Consider the following 12507-nt stretch of genomic DNA (forward strand, 5'->3'; position numbering starts at 1 on the left):
AGATTCTAACCTGACAGGCATCGGTATATACTTCGGGAGCAGTGTCTTCTAATGCCCCGGCTGCCAGTGTCAAGTGTGAGAACGCGCAATAAGCGCCACATCTTTCGGTGAGCCCGTAAGGTGGTGAAATTTATTGAAAATGGCAATGAAGGCTTTGGGGCATGCGGGAGAGGTTCCTTTGATTGTTTTGAAAGGTGTGCAATTTTTACAGTGTGTTGCTGACTCGTACAGTTGTTTGTAGCTTTGTTTGAGAAATAGTTTATAAAACACGGACGACTTTATGAAGCGATCTGTAACTATATAAAAAATATCAAAGATTACTAACACCTTTCGAAACAGCATGGGAATTATAAAATAATTACGAAAATTAAGAGCACAACTATTACATTCGTACAAAAAACACAAGTTAAAATAATCGAGCAATTAAAGCTCTCCTAACGAGCTGTACAAAGTTGTACAGCAACGAAAACTCATCCTTCATTGTTGCACAGTTTCTCGCTTTCCAACAATCATTATGAAGCATAAAATTGAGCTTTTGTTAGAGCGTATCGTGTACAGCACAGGGAAGAAAACTGAGAACGAACACTTTTTCATTAAATCAAACATGGACCGCGTTCGTCCTTCTCAACTGTTTCATACGCTGAGTTTATCCGCGCAGAGTTTGAGCCTTTTCTATTCGCCGTCCATCCGTCAGCACGTTGCTCAGGGTGGGGAATATTTTTTACATACATTTAACTACAAGTTTTTTTTATATCGTGGCTTAACGTACCACATTCAGACACACATTCTCGCTGCCCACAGGTGTTCGTCGCGCTTGAACAGACTTTTCTTTGTGCGGACGGGAAGCGAATAAAGAAAAAAAAGGCATGCAAACGTATGCTTTGCGAACTACAACTCTACTGACGTTGCAATTGCTGACCAGTGCAAGCTTACGGTGGAGAAGATGCAAATTTACGTAATGGAAGCACACACACACATAGAGAAAAGTTGTAGAACTTTAAACAATATGATGACTTCTACACGTTTTGTTACAGGGAAAGTGGTGTGCAATAAAACAAAAAACACAAGGATGCACATGAGTGGCGAGAACAGAGCAGAAAAAGGGCAAGTCAAAACAAAAAAAAAATCTAGCTCTCCTTACCCTATTGCCCAGAAATGGAGCAAATTTTCTAGAAAACGAGTGGTAAAGGAAGAAACAAAAAAAAACACATACACACACACTGTGTGTATGCAACATATTCTCATGCAGTTTTGCTACGCTAGAACTAAAAAAGTGCAAAATATGAATGCATTCTGCCCCGAGCTTTCGGTATTCCATCCGTGACCACAACAACAAGAAGGTTTTAGAATTTGTTTTTTTCTCCTCTGTTCTGTGTGTTCAAAGGGAGAGAAAAAAAAACTGACGGTCAGTTTACTCGCAAGCTTAAGCTTGCTAAATCATGAATAAAAAAGATCACAATTGATCGCGAAATTGTAGCTTAGCCGGGCAGAGCACCGTATATACGATCGTGTGATAATGAACCGATCTTGCGATAGAAGAGGATCCACAGCATAGCAAGATTTGTTCGCGAAACAATGTGGGTGAATAAATTCGTACGACAACTTTCCTATTCCCTGCTGCCCGTCATCCCAACAAAGGACCGAATACCGAATCACCACTACCAAGCAATGGCACTGGGATTCGTTTTTGCTATCCCTTTTTGTATGACTGTTTCTACCGCTTCTCATTGTATTGGATTTTATGCACCATTCACAGTAGTAGTTGTATATTTTATTCTGCTTGGAATAAAACCTCCGAATAGTCCAATGGGATTTTTTGTTTTGCGTGCCCGCTTTTGAAACTGGACACAGTTTCATTATCAACACACCCGTGGCGCACACTCACCACTGCAGCATAAAAATGCATCCCTTAAAACTCGATTCAAATTTCAACCCCAATTTTGGTGTGTGAATAAAATGTAGCTCGTAGTGTGTATGAGAAAGGACGATGGAAAAATAGGATACGATGTCACAGACGAGGCTGTTAGTTCTAGGGAGAGATATATTCAGCATCCTACTGCACATGCACACGTGCTGCATTGAATGTGATTGTGTGCTTGTGATAATTTTTGAACGAATATTATTCCCATGCACAATGAATGCATTTAAACAGGAGCGTTTTCTAAAGGAACTTAGCATGCAGTCAAATATTGTAACAAAATCATGAGTGAAAACCGTAAATCATTTTGACGCTACCTTTAGAATGAGTCGAAGTTCAAATCTCGTTTTAATAAGAAAATACTAATGAAATATATCAAATTTATGCAGCTTTCTTTTATTGAATCTTGATTTTCATCTTTGAGAAGTAAAAAAAACAGTTAGATAAGAAAGCTATTTAATTTAACCTTAACCCAGTCCTCGCGGGCCGCATTAAAGACTCTCGAGGGCCGCATGCGACCCGCGGGCCGTAGTTTGGAGATCCCTGTTCTAGTTGATATTAGCCTACATCACGACATGCGAACGGGCGGCGAGTTGGTCTAATCGTAGACGCGATGGGTTCTGTAGAGGATGGACTTGGTTCAGTTCCCAACTGGACAGCGCGTGTCTTCATAGGAAAAGGTCAGCTATATCCTCTTTACGAGAGCAATGAAATCAAGTACGTCTGCACCAGAACACGATGTGATTAGAGAGATCCTTACTCCAATATGAACAAAAGAGCAGTATAATTGGAAACATATTACAATCATTACGATTGCCTGTGTACACTCTAGAGTACCACCTCTGTGTTTGTTGCTATTTTCTCTCATCTATTTTCCCCAGAACAATATCTCTACAAACGCTTGCAAATATCGACCAAAAACCACTAGAACGCATTACCAAATGCAGGAAATTCACACACAGACACACACATATGGCGAGAGGAGGTTGTTGCCATTTTTTGGACACGGTCCGTAGCATTTCATGCTCCACCTGGAGGGGGTCCTTGTGACTTTATCGGTGCAATATAATCAGCTCATTAAAAGTGTCCCTACCACACACACACATGGTTGAAAGACACAGACAGAGAGAGTATTGGGGAACTTGAGGGGAGCTTTGTTTTAACATGTTTAGCAACAAAGTGTCCTGTTGTTATCCTGAATTACAATCGGCCCGGTGTGGGTCAGCTTTTCGTTCGTTTCGTTTGCCCACTTTGCCGTGTGTGCGGTTTCCCCGGGGGCCGGTTGGAAATCGCGCGGCTAACTTGAAAGCAGCGCGTAGTTTTGGCGCAGAAACAGAAATCAACCAGCGTGCTAAAAATTATGAGCATAGCAGCTCCTGCTTTCGGTAGCCTTGGAGCTCTGTATTTTTTTCTTCCTTTCTACGCTGCGAGCTGCGCTTCAAACAAAATAGGGGGGGGAAAAAAGGATACAAAACTTCCGACCGACTGACTGACCGTGGCGCTCCAGCAGGAACAAACTCGCCGTGTATTGTGTTGCATTGGAAAATATATTTAAAACTATTTTTTCGCTCGCTTTATGTTTTCCAACCGTTTCCGCTATCTCTTTTTGATACTCATTTATGGGGAGGATTTTTTGCGCTTTTGTGGCCACCGTTTGTGTTGTCCGGTTTGTCAGGGGTTTTTATTTAAACTCGTTCTACGATTCCACTATCCTTCTTTTGTCCATTCTGCAGCTCCACGGCAATGCGATTGTGAGCTGGAGGCAGAGGTGGATCTCTGTTTTTTTCGTTTCTGTGTATAAGAATTATTTCCCGCTATCTGCTGCTCCATAACTTTCGTCCTGCGGGGCTATTGAAGAGGTCCTGTTGCGGTGCGGTGCGGTGCCAGTTGGTACGTCGGTTGGTGTGGAACGCTCGCTTGTATAATGAGTAGAGGTAGCAGCAACATAAGGCGTCGTTGTTCGTTTTGTTTGAGGTTAGCCAGTTCCTGAAACCTCCCAGCCCGTCCCCCTGCCCGTCCACCGTGGAGCAGCAGTATTTTGCGCTGCAATTGCAATTGCGCTTTGGATGAGGAATTTCTTTGGCTTGTGCAACATGCAAAACAAACAAAAGGACGGTACACAACAACAAATGCAAAAAGGAAGCGAGCATTCTCCTATCAGTCGGTTGGCGTAAAATGCAACCACTCTTCTTTTGCCCAAGATGATGCATTGTTGTTGATGAGGTTAAGGCTTTTAATTGTTTTTTTTCATGTGCCATTTTTTTCCTCCTTGTGCTTCAATTGATAGGTTGAAGAAGCCTTACTACATGAAAGGTTACGTGTAGTGCGGACAGAAATAAATGTTTTTCAATACCTGGTCAGCCCGAATCGTGTAAAGACGAGACGAGCACGCACAGCAAAAGCAACGGTTGAGCTTTCCAACAGTAAAAAAGCAGATAAAAATTGACTCTATTTTGCAACCGCTTTTCCATCGACCATTTCCTCGTGAGAGAAGGCTCATTTTTTTCTGTTGAAAATAAAGTATGAATGCAAAAAAAGACGAACAGGCACCACTCATGTAAGTAAGTAATTACATGACCCGCGCTACCGGCAACGGCAGCGGTCAACGGACCCACAGGGCAGCTTCTGGGCTGGTACGACATCGACGCCCTGTTACCCTACCCCATCAGCTAGTGACCCTGACAGGTCGGTCGGTTCTGGTTCAGCTGCGTTCACCTTTACCACCCGACAGGACACCGCGTGTGTGTGTGGCCCATGCTATGGAAACGCGAAGCTGGTGGCAAATTGGCAAATTAATGAAGTACCTCAAAGCGAAAGAAACATAAGCCCTCGCAACTAACTGTGGAAATGTAATGAAGCCCAACATGGAAGGAAAACAAACGACAATGGCGCAGCGAATGCAAATGGGTTAATGAAGCATCGGTGCGAGCATGTTTCATTGTGTGTTTATGTTTATGTTTGATTAAAAAGTCACCTTCCAACACTTGCTTGCAGGGTTGTTGGAAGAGTAACAAAAAAGGGGTAGAGAGTGACGTCCACATAAGAGCAATGCAGCAAAGTCCTTAAAAACGCTGACATGGAGCAACAGGCGGAGTTAAAACACAACAAACAGCTCAGTAAAATTGATTGGATGCATTATTAAATGTAAATTTTAAAAGATGAAAAACAATGGCAAAGAGATGAAGCAAAAATAATGCTAAAATAAAACAAATTAAAGATGAGTAAAATAAAAACAGAAATATGAAAGTAGTAAACCAAACTAGCATTAATAAAAGTAAAACAACAGAGTTAGCAATAAATTGATAAAATTGAAGAAAAAATAAGAGAATATACAAACTGATAAACATAAACTAAATACCCAAAAACAGGAAATTGAGAAATTATGAAATGTATAATTTAGGTGTCAAAGTACGAGAAATAAACGATTAAACAAAATACACACGAAATACAAAACTAGTAAACCAAACACAATAAATAACAAAGAAAGACAACAAAGTAAACAATAAATTAAATCAAAGTATTAGGAAAAATGAGAAAAAAGAAATGAAATGAAAAGAAATATGAGACTTGCGATTTCAATTTCAAAAGGATACGAGTAATACAATTGAATATGCTCCTGCCCTGATTTGTAACACATCGTTAGACACGCATAAGCAATGGACTAGTCAGTGCACAAAATATAAAAAAGATCAGAACCAATCTCGTCCAACTCCCAATTCTGAAGACCCATTCAGCTCACTTTCTTATTAAGATGAATTTCAATTGTTCGTCTTACTATTCGATTTCGATCCGGATGCAAACATACAGACAGACAGAAACACGCAAGATAGCAGCAAAGCGGGAGCATCTTCATATTACTTTTTTGAGGAAATTGTCGAATGAGATATACAAATCCACAGGTCCTGGTCCCTATTGTTGTGCACGCTCTCGGTACCCTTTCTATGTGCCGATTTCCCTTCCTCGTGCGTTTCGATTGCACTTTCCTCTGCACTCCGATGGTTGATACCAGCCAGCACCAACCTTGATGTGCAATTCTACCTCCCCCAATGTAGCATGAATTTCATTCTATCCATTCGCATTGAACGCCTGCCCATGGTGTCTCTCTCTCTCTCTCCCTCTCGCTGTGTAACATTGGGCAAACCATATTTTCAATTGCAATGACCGAAGGGACAGCAGAGGCTCTTGCACAGATGAATTGCTGGAATCGAAATGAAAGGATGCGCTCTATCGATAGTGTGTGTGCCCGGTCAGGAGGAGAAGATTCTTTACAATCATACAAACACACGCACACTCCACAAGCCTCACACGTAAAAGGACCTCAGGGAGTGGGAAATGGTACAAATTTAATTTCATGCTACAAACGCGTGTCGTTGCGTTTAAATATTCCTCGCCCATTTTTTTTGTTCTTTTGTGTTCGTCCCCAAAATGCGTCGGCGGTCAGGAAAGGATGCAAATTCCCCCCCCCCCCCCCACCATCTTCCCGAGGCCGCACGCTGTAAACCGTAAAACTGCACCGGTTGGTTTGGTTTGAAAAATGCATCACACTATTTGGGCCTGATTAAACCCATCGGGAAGGGAAGACGGGACAGACACGAGTGAGGATCGCGTTCTACGCGCGGTAAGGCTCGTCGAACACTACCACCACAGCATGCACAGGACAGCAACAGCAGCAGCAGCAGCAGCGGCGGCAGCAGCAGCAACAACATCGAAAAACCGGCAGGACTTAATGTTGATTGGCGTTTTTACGTGCCAGCTGCTCCGGGTTTCGGTACCTATTTTCCCTTTTTTCTCCCATCCCACCTTTTTCGTTCCTCTTTTGTGCACATACACGACCCATACACACGCACGCACACATACATTAGTTGCTCTTCCTCTCTTCGGACCACCCTTCACCGCGGTTCCATGGTGTATGGCTGCTCCCTTGTGCGTTTCGCTTTTAATGTCACTTCGCTGTGCTGTGCTGTCGAGTTTTCCCCGCGGGTTGTGTTCCTCGCCAGTTTCGAATTCACAACACAATCAACCAATACATACGCGTAGAGACACAAACGCACACACTACAAGCGCACGCAATCAAACGTGGCCATTTTTCGTAGATCCTTGCCGTTTGTTGGCGCGGTGATGAAAAGGATAAAAGAGGAAGAAGACAAAAAAGCTATATTGGTTAAGTCTCATGCATCATCGAAATGGGCTATGCGTTGCTTGATCTAATGCTGGCAAGATCTCGAACTCGTCACACACTAAGTCACAATCGGCTGACAGCTTTTGGAAGCCACAACTGCCAAGTCAAAAGGAGTTAAAGCAAAGGACTCTGAGTGCTGTAAAAGTAATTACACAAAAGCAGCTCTCTCTCTCTCTCTCTATCTTCTCCAGTTCAAAAAACATAAGCATAAACATTCAATTAAGGTGCGCACGTTTGATTACTACGCACGGCGATTGCTGCTCATCAACAGTTTTTTGTTGGTTAGGGCTTGTGTAATTTATATTCGTTAGTTAGCGCATTTTTTTAATCTTCGACTGTCTTTAATAAGTAGCATTTGTTGCAACAAATATGAGCATTTTGTAATCACAAACTGTTACATACGAAGCAATAACGGAAGGTTCTATGACTCATACAAGTATCCTTTTGGGGAAATCTCTTCAACTGGCGTTCCCATTTGCTTGGGAAAATAAAAAAGGCAATTAGAAACACTGAAACTCTTACGCCCTGAGCCCCTTCTCAAAAATTAGTCATTACAAAATCTGCCCATATATTACGCTGTCTTCAGCAGAACTTTGCCGGTCCCAAACTTCATTGGAGTGTCCCCGCTTTACATAATATTTGAAAAAAAAGAGGATGCATACAAATATGTCAAACAGAACGGGCAAGCGAGTACTAGAAAGGGAAAGGATCTTTGAAACACTTCTTCACCTTAAGGACACTCAATACCACTGGTTGATGTGTACTATCACGCTTACTCAGTACAGAGAAAGAGAGCGAAAAAAGAAGAAATAATATAATGTACCATAAAATATGCTACCTTTTGCATCGCTGCACTCTTTCGCTGATGCTTCTTTGTTCTTCATGCGCCATCTCGTCTTTTTGGGGGCAAATATGGGTCCAGGCATGCGTCACCCTTCCTTCGTCACTCCGACGGCGTGTGCTACGGCGGATCAAAATATAAAAACCAAAACCGAAGGAATGCTTCATTTCCGGGCATGCCCACTCCACAAACATACAGGAGAGGTCCTCCAGCGGTCGTTAGTTTCAGAAGTCAACATTTTTGGAGCATCCAGCGTTTGGTGGTCGCGTTTGGTGGCGAGAGGAATCGGATCAACGTTAAGAGGGGGTTTGGCTATGTATGTGTGGGGAGAAATGGCAAGTAAATCTGAGCTGAAGAAACAATGAAACATATACGAAGATTTACGAGATTCGGCGGGCAGATGCAGTTAGTAGGAAGATATGTGCTATTGAGAAGTTATCAGGTCTTGGGGTTTTTTTAGGAATATCTAAGGATATTGCGATATATATGAGGATATTGATGTGATGTTCTTTCAATAGAATACTTAAGATATCTTTGTATCTATTCTTGATGGTAGACTTTGAAAGAAAGTTAGATAAAAAGGCTTAACTTGTTGCTTATTCTGCCTTCATTCCTACAAAGTGTAGAGTCTCTACTGTCTGTTTAGTACATTCTTCATTTTTATGTGAAGATTGTATAGATTTTAAAAAGGAATATTTTATTTCAACAATTCTAATACATTCAACATAAAATCCAACAAAATCCTCAAAATCTAGAATTATTTTAAACGTAATTTAGCGCACTCTTACAACGCTCCCGCCGGCTGGCGGTCTCATCCAAGCGCCAGCCGTGCATCGAGCGGACATGAAATGCGTGCTGGTGTTGCTGCCGGAGACGCTGGAGAAGGAAGCGGGCGCGTGCGGCAGGCCCGAACGCAACCCGAGCTGCCCGAACTGCGTGCCGGCCGAACGCATGCCGCTTTTCGGCTTTCGGCGTTCGGATCGACCGCCGGCTGGCGTTGTTCGGGCCTGAGCATCCATTTCAAAATTGCCTCTCAAAGCGTGCGGATGTACGCCGTCCGTACTCGCGTCGAGTGTTGGGTTTTGAATTCTACCAGTGCTACGTAAAATGTGAGTATCTTGTGTGGGAAGGTTTAACCAGGAAGGGGAAGGGAAGGGGAGGGATATAAACACAACCACTTGGCGGCGGTGGTGCAGTGTCTTCCGGTGGCATAAGATCTCCCGTAAAAAGGGAGTTCAGGGATATTTTCGGTGTGTTTTGCGTGGTGTTTGTGTGTGATTTTGTAATACAATAACGGCAACTTGTTTTGAGTTTTAAAAATGGATAGCAAATTGTGGTTGTTTTAAGCGAGTATAGTGTATGTTACGCCAGTGTGTGATTAAATAATAATATTAGGATCGGGATAATAAGAAAAGTGAATTTATTTGAGAATAAGTAGTCTGTTAATTGTGTTAAATAGTGTTGCTGCGTGACTCTAGTGCTAAACAAGGATCAAAACTATCCCACAGAAACGTTTCAATGCACTAACCATCCGTGGAACTTGAAGCCCCAAGTGACGCTGCTGATCCCATCGAGATAGAAAAAAAGGAAAAAGGAGAAGCAAATAAAATAAATCGAAATGCTCTCCAGATGGATACACACAATTTTAGATCAAATCAATTGGCTCTAATCAAGCGCACACGAGACGAATGCTGCCGTGCGCCCTGTAACCATAATGTTGCGTCCAAGCATGCTTTGTGTGCCTTCGTATGCGTGTGTGTGTGTCTGTGTGTCGGTGTGTATTTGCCTAATGTCAGAATGGCCACCATCACTAGCACCGTTCGGTGCAAATGCGCGCGCCCTGGCTCTACCTAGGCCTACACTGTGCCACGACCCCAAACCCGGCTCCAATACGCGGATGACGTGCTGACGATAACGAAAATGTGTGATAACAAACCGTTTTAGCCGTTTTACACCGTGTGTGTGCGCGCCCGTGCCCCATTACGTAGTTTTGTGTGTCTGTTTTACATACGCGCAATGCGTTGAAAGTTGTTCCGGTGTGCTGCTGCTTGTGTGTGTCTGTGTGCGTTGGTATTGTGGTGCCGGTTTGCTCGAACGCATCGTGGATAGTGCGTGCGCCCTTATTAAGTAGGCTTTGGGAAACTAGGCTTTGTAAACATGGTGTAAAAAGAGTAAGAAAACGAAATGTCAACCACGGTGTGCCGCTCGAAGGTGTTATTTACGTGGTTTAGTCGAAAGCGAATGTTTAATTTTACAAAAAGGATTCTAATAGAAGTGCTTGAGTGTATGAAGCGAATAACGCGTGCTTTTTCTGTTCTGGGGTTTCTGTTCTGTTAGTGCGGGTGTTGTGAAACGTTTGGAGCATGAAAGTGTCCCGAAGAAGCAGCCTTGAAGTCTTCGGAATCCGTCATGCCGACACTCTTTGTTGGCTCTTCAGGATAAGGAATAAGTATACTTCTCATAGTGTTTCTGCAATTTGTTTCTGTCCAAACCTAGCAGGTGAAGCAGATGGCATCACAAGAAACGATACGATAGACAGCCAATCAAATTCTAGCGCGAACCCGGGCTGCTCCACCAGGTGCATTGAAGTTGAAAAGATAAATACACGCTGCCTGGGAACGGGCACACAAAGAGTTCCAGTCTCATTCAGAACAAACCATGATTAAAATTGTTAAATGACTTTATCAAACCAGCTCTGCACAGCTCTTGCCTGCCAAACCAACCAACCAAAACTTCCAAGCTACAGCTTAACACCGATACATCGTACGGTTGGAGTATTTTGATTTTTCAATTACGATTATGATGAAACGGTACCGATAAGCGGGCAAGGTTCGGTCCGTTGGAGAACCTCGCGGCGATAACTGCGTGCGCGCTTGCGAGTGATAACACCACACCTCGCGTCGTCCGGAGAGCGCGCTCAGAGCTCACACACAAGCTGTGGAACGCTGAACGCCGTATGCAGGAAGTGATAAATTCATAAATTTAGCTTCACAGCAAAGCATGCAGTAATGATGGCCCATAAGCTGGGTGAATGCACACAGGAAAACTGGGAACAACAACTGGGAAACTAATGCGACCTCATTGCTCATCTTGCTGGTGGAAGGTTTTCAGGCCTTAGGCCTTAGGCTTTTCGGTCCTGTGAAATGTCTTTCGATTGTTCGATCACATAATTCAAGCTGATCAAGCAAACTATCCGAACCGGGTCGGAAAGAGCTTCGAGACATATAGTACACACAAACACCGTTCATTAACCATTGAACCGCTGCAAATAAAATCCCAACCGAAACGGGAAAGGCAAAGAAACCTGAAAATCCCAAACTGCATTCTAGACGGTAAATGGTTCTCATCTTTCACAATGCAACCCAATACATAAACCACACAGTGTTCTTGTGTCCTTTACGCTCGCTTTCTCTATTCTCTCTTCCTGCCTGAAACGTTGATCCCCGGACGTCTGGGACAACGACGGCCTCTGTGTGTGTGTGTGAGTGATGATCGACAAGGTTTTTTGGGATTCGGTTTCGATCAGCAACACCTGGACCCCGGGAGGTTGGTAGAATTTGCTGGGAATAATGATGCGATGAGGACTTCCTATCTCTGATGGGAACCTCACGTGGTACTAATTCTATTGCCAGTTTTTCTGGGTCTTCTAGATTGGGAAGATTGTATTCTATGCTCTGTCTGAAATGCATCAACAAGATCTTGTTGAATTCGGGTCTGTTATTACATTCCTGAAGTTTCCCCTAGGACACACATTTAATGTCTTCAATATATTCTTCCAAAGCTGTGTAATGGCGCGGCGTTCTGCGCACTAAATTTGAGCAAATTCTCAAGTGCAACAAGGACATCAAGACGCACATACACACAGAGAGATATACACTCAAAGAAACAAGAGAAAAAGAATGTAGTACCACCACCCATGTTGAGTGTGGCAGAATAGGGATGTTTTTCTTCCTGCACTACACTCCGCAGTTCATTACACCCAAACGGGCTTAAAAATCTGAAGCCCCGGCTCACCCCTTTACCACACCCAGCTCCGGGGAGGTTCAAGTGCCTCTTCATCGGATATTGTGTTTTTCGCGAAAAATGCACTCGTCGTTTCTCGCTGTCCCTTCACCCCATACTCCCCGCCTTTTTGCAGCTGGTTGCAACTGCAAAACACTGTGACATAGGGAGTTGGGTACGTTCTTTTCCGGGGCTTTTTGCGCGTTAGCGTCGTCGTCGTCGTCGTCATCGTCGTTGTCGTAGGGATGGCACGTTTTTCTTTTCGGAAGGAAGAATGTGTGTGTGTGTCTGTGTCCTTGTGCGATGGCATCCGGATAAGCCAGGGGACTTTGTGAGTAGGACGTATTTTGGGGGTCCCCTTGGAGCAGAAGGTTCGGATGCTTTTTGGAGAGTTCTTGAAAGTGTCCTTCTTTTGAGGGAGAGGGGGGGATGAGTAGGTTGGAGTAAAAAGCACTTGTTATCTGATGGTGCAGTGCGTTGCCCTTTGGTGGTAGTTGATTTCGCGAGCACAGAGTGTGGCAGGCGATATAGTATGCAGCATAATGAATGGCATACTTTTGAGAAAGG

General features: G+C 43.5%; 1 protein-coding gene across 5 annotated transcripts in view; it reads left to right on the plus strand.

The window, feature by feature from the left end:
* Positions 1 to 8936: 8936 nt before the first annotated feature.
* Positions 8937 to 12507, plus strand: part of LOC5667160 (methylcytosine dioxygenase TET) — a 163342-nt gene continuing 159771 nt past the window's right edge. For all 5 annotated transcript variants that reach the window (XM_061642239.1, XM_061642240.1, XM_061642241.1 and 2 more), the window contains exon 1: positions 8937 to 9047. The gene's annotated coding sequence lies outside the window, so the exon portion shown is untranslated. The remainder of the gene's footprint in view (positions 9048 to 12507) is intronic.

Source organism: Anopheles gambiae, chromosome 2 (genome assembly GCF_943734735.2).
Source record: "Anopheles gambiae chromosome 2, idAnoGambNW_F1_1, whole genome shotgun sequence".
NCBI classification, from domain to species: Eukaryota; Metazoa; Arthropoda; class Insecta; order Diptera; family Culicidae; genus Anopheles; species Anopheles gambiae.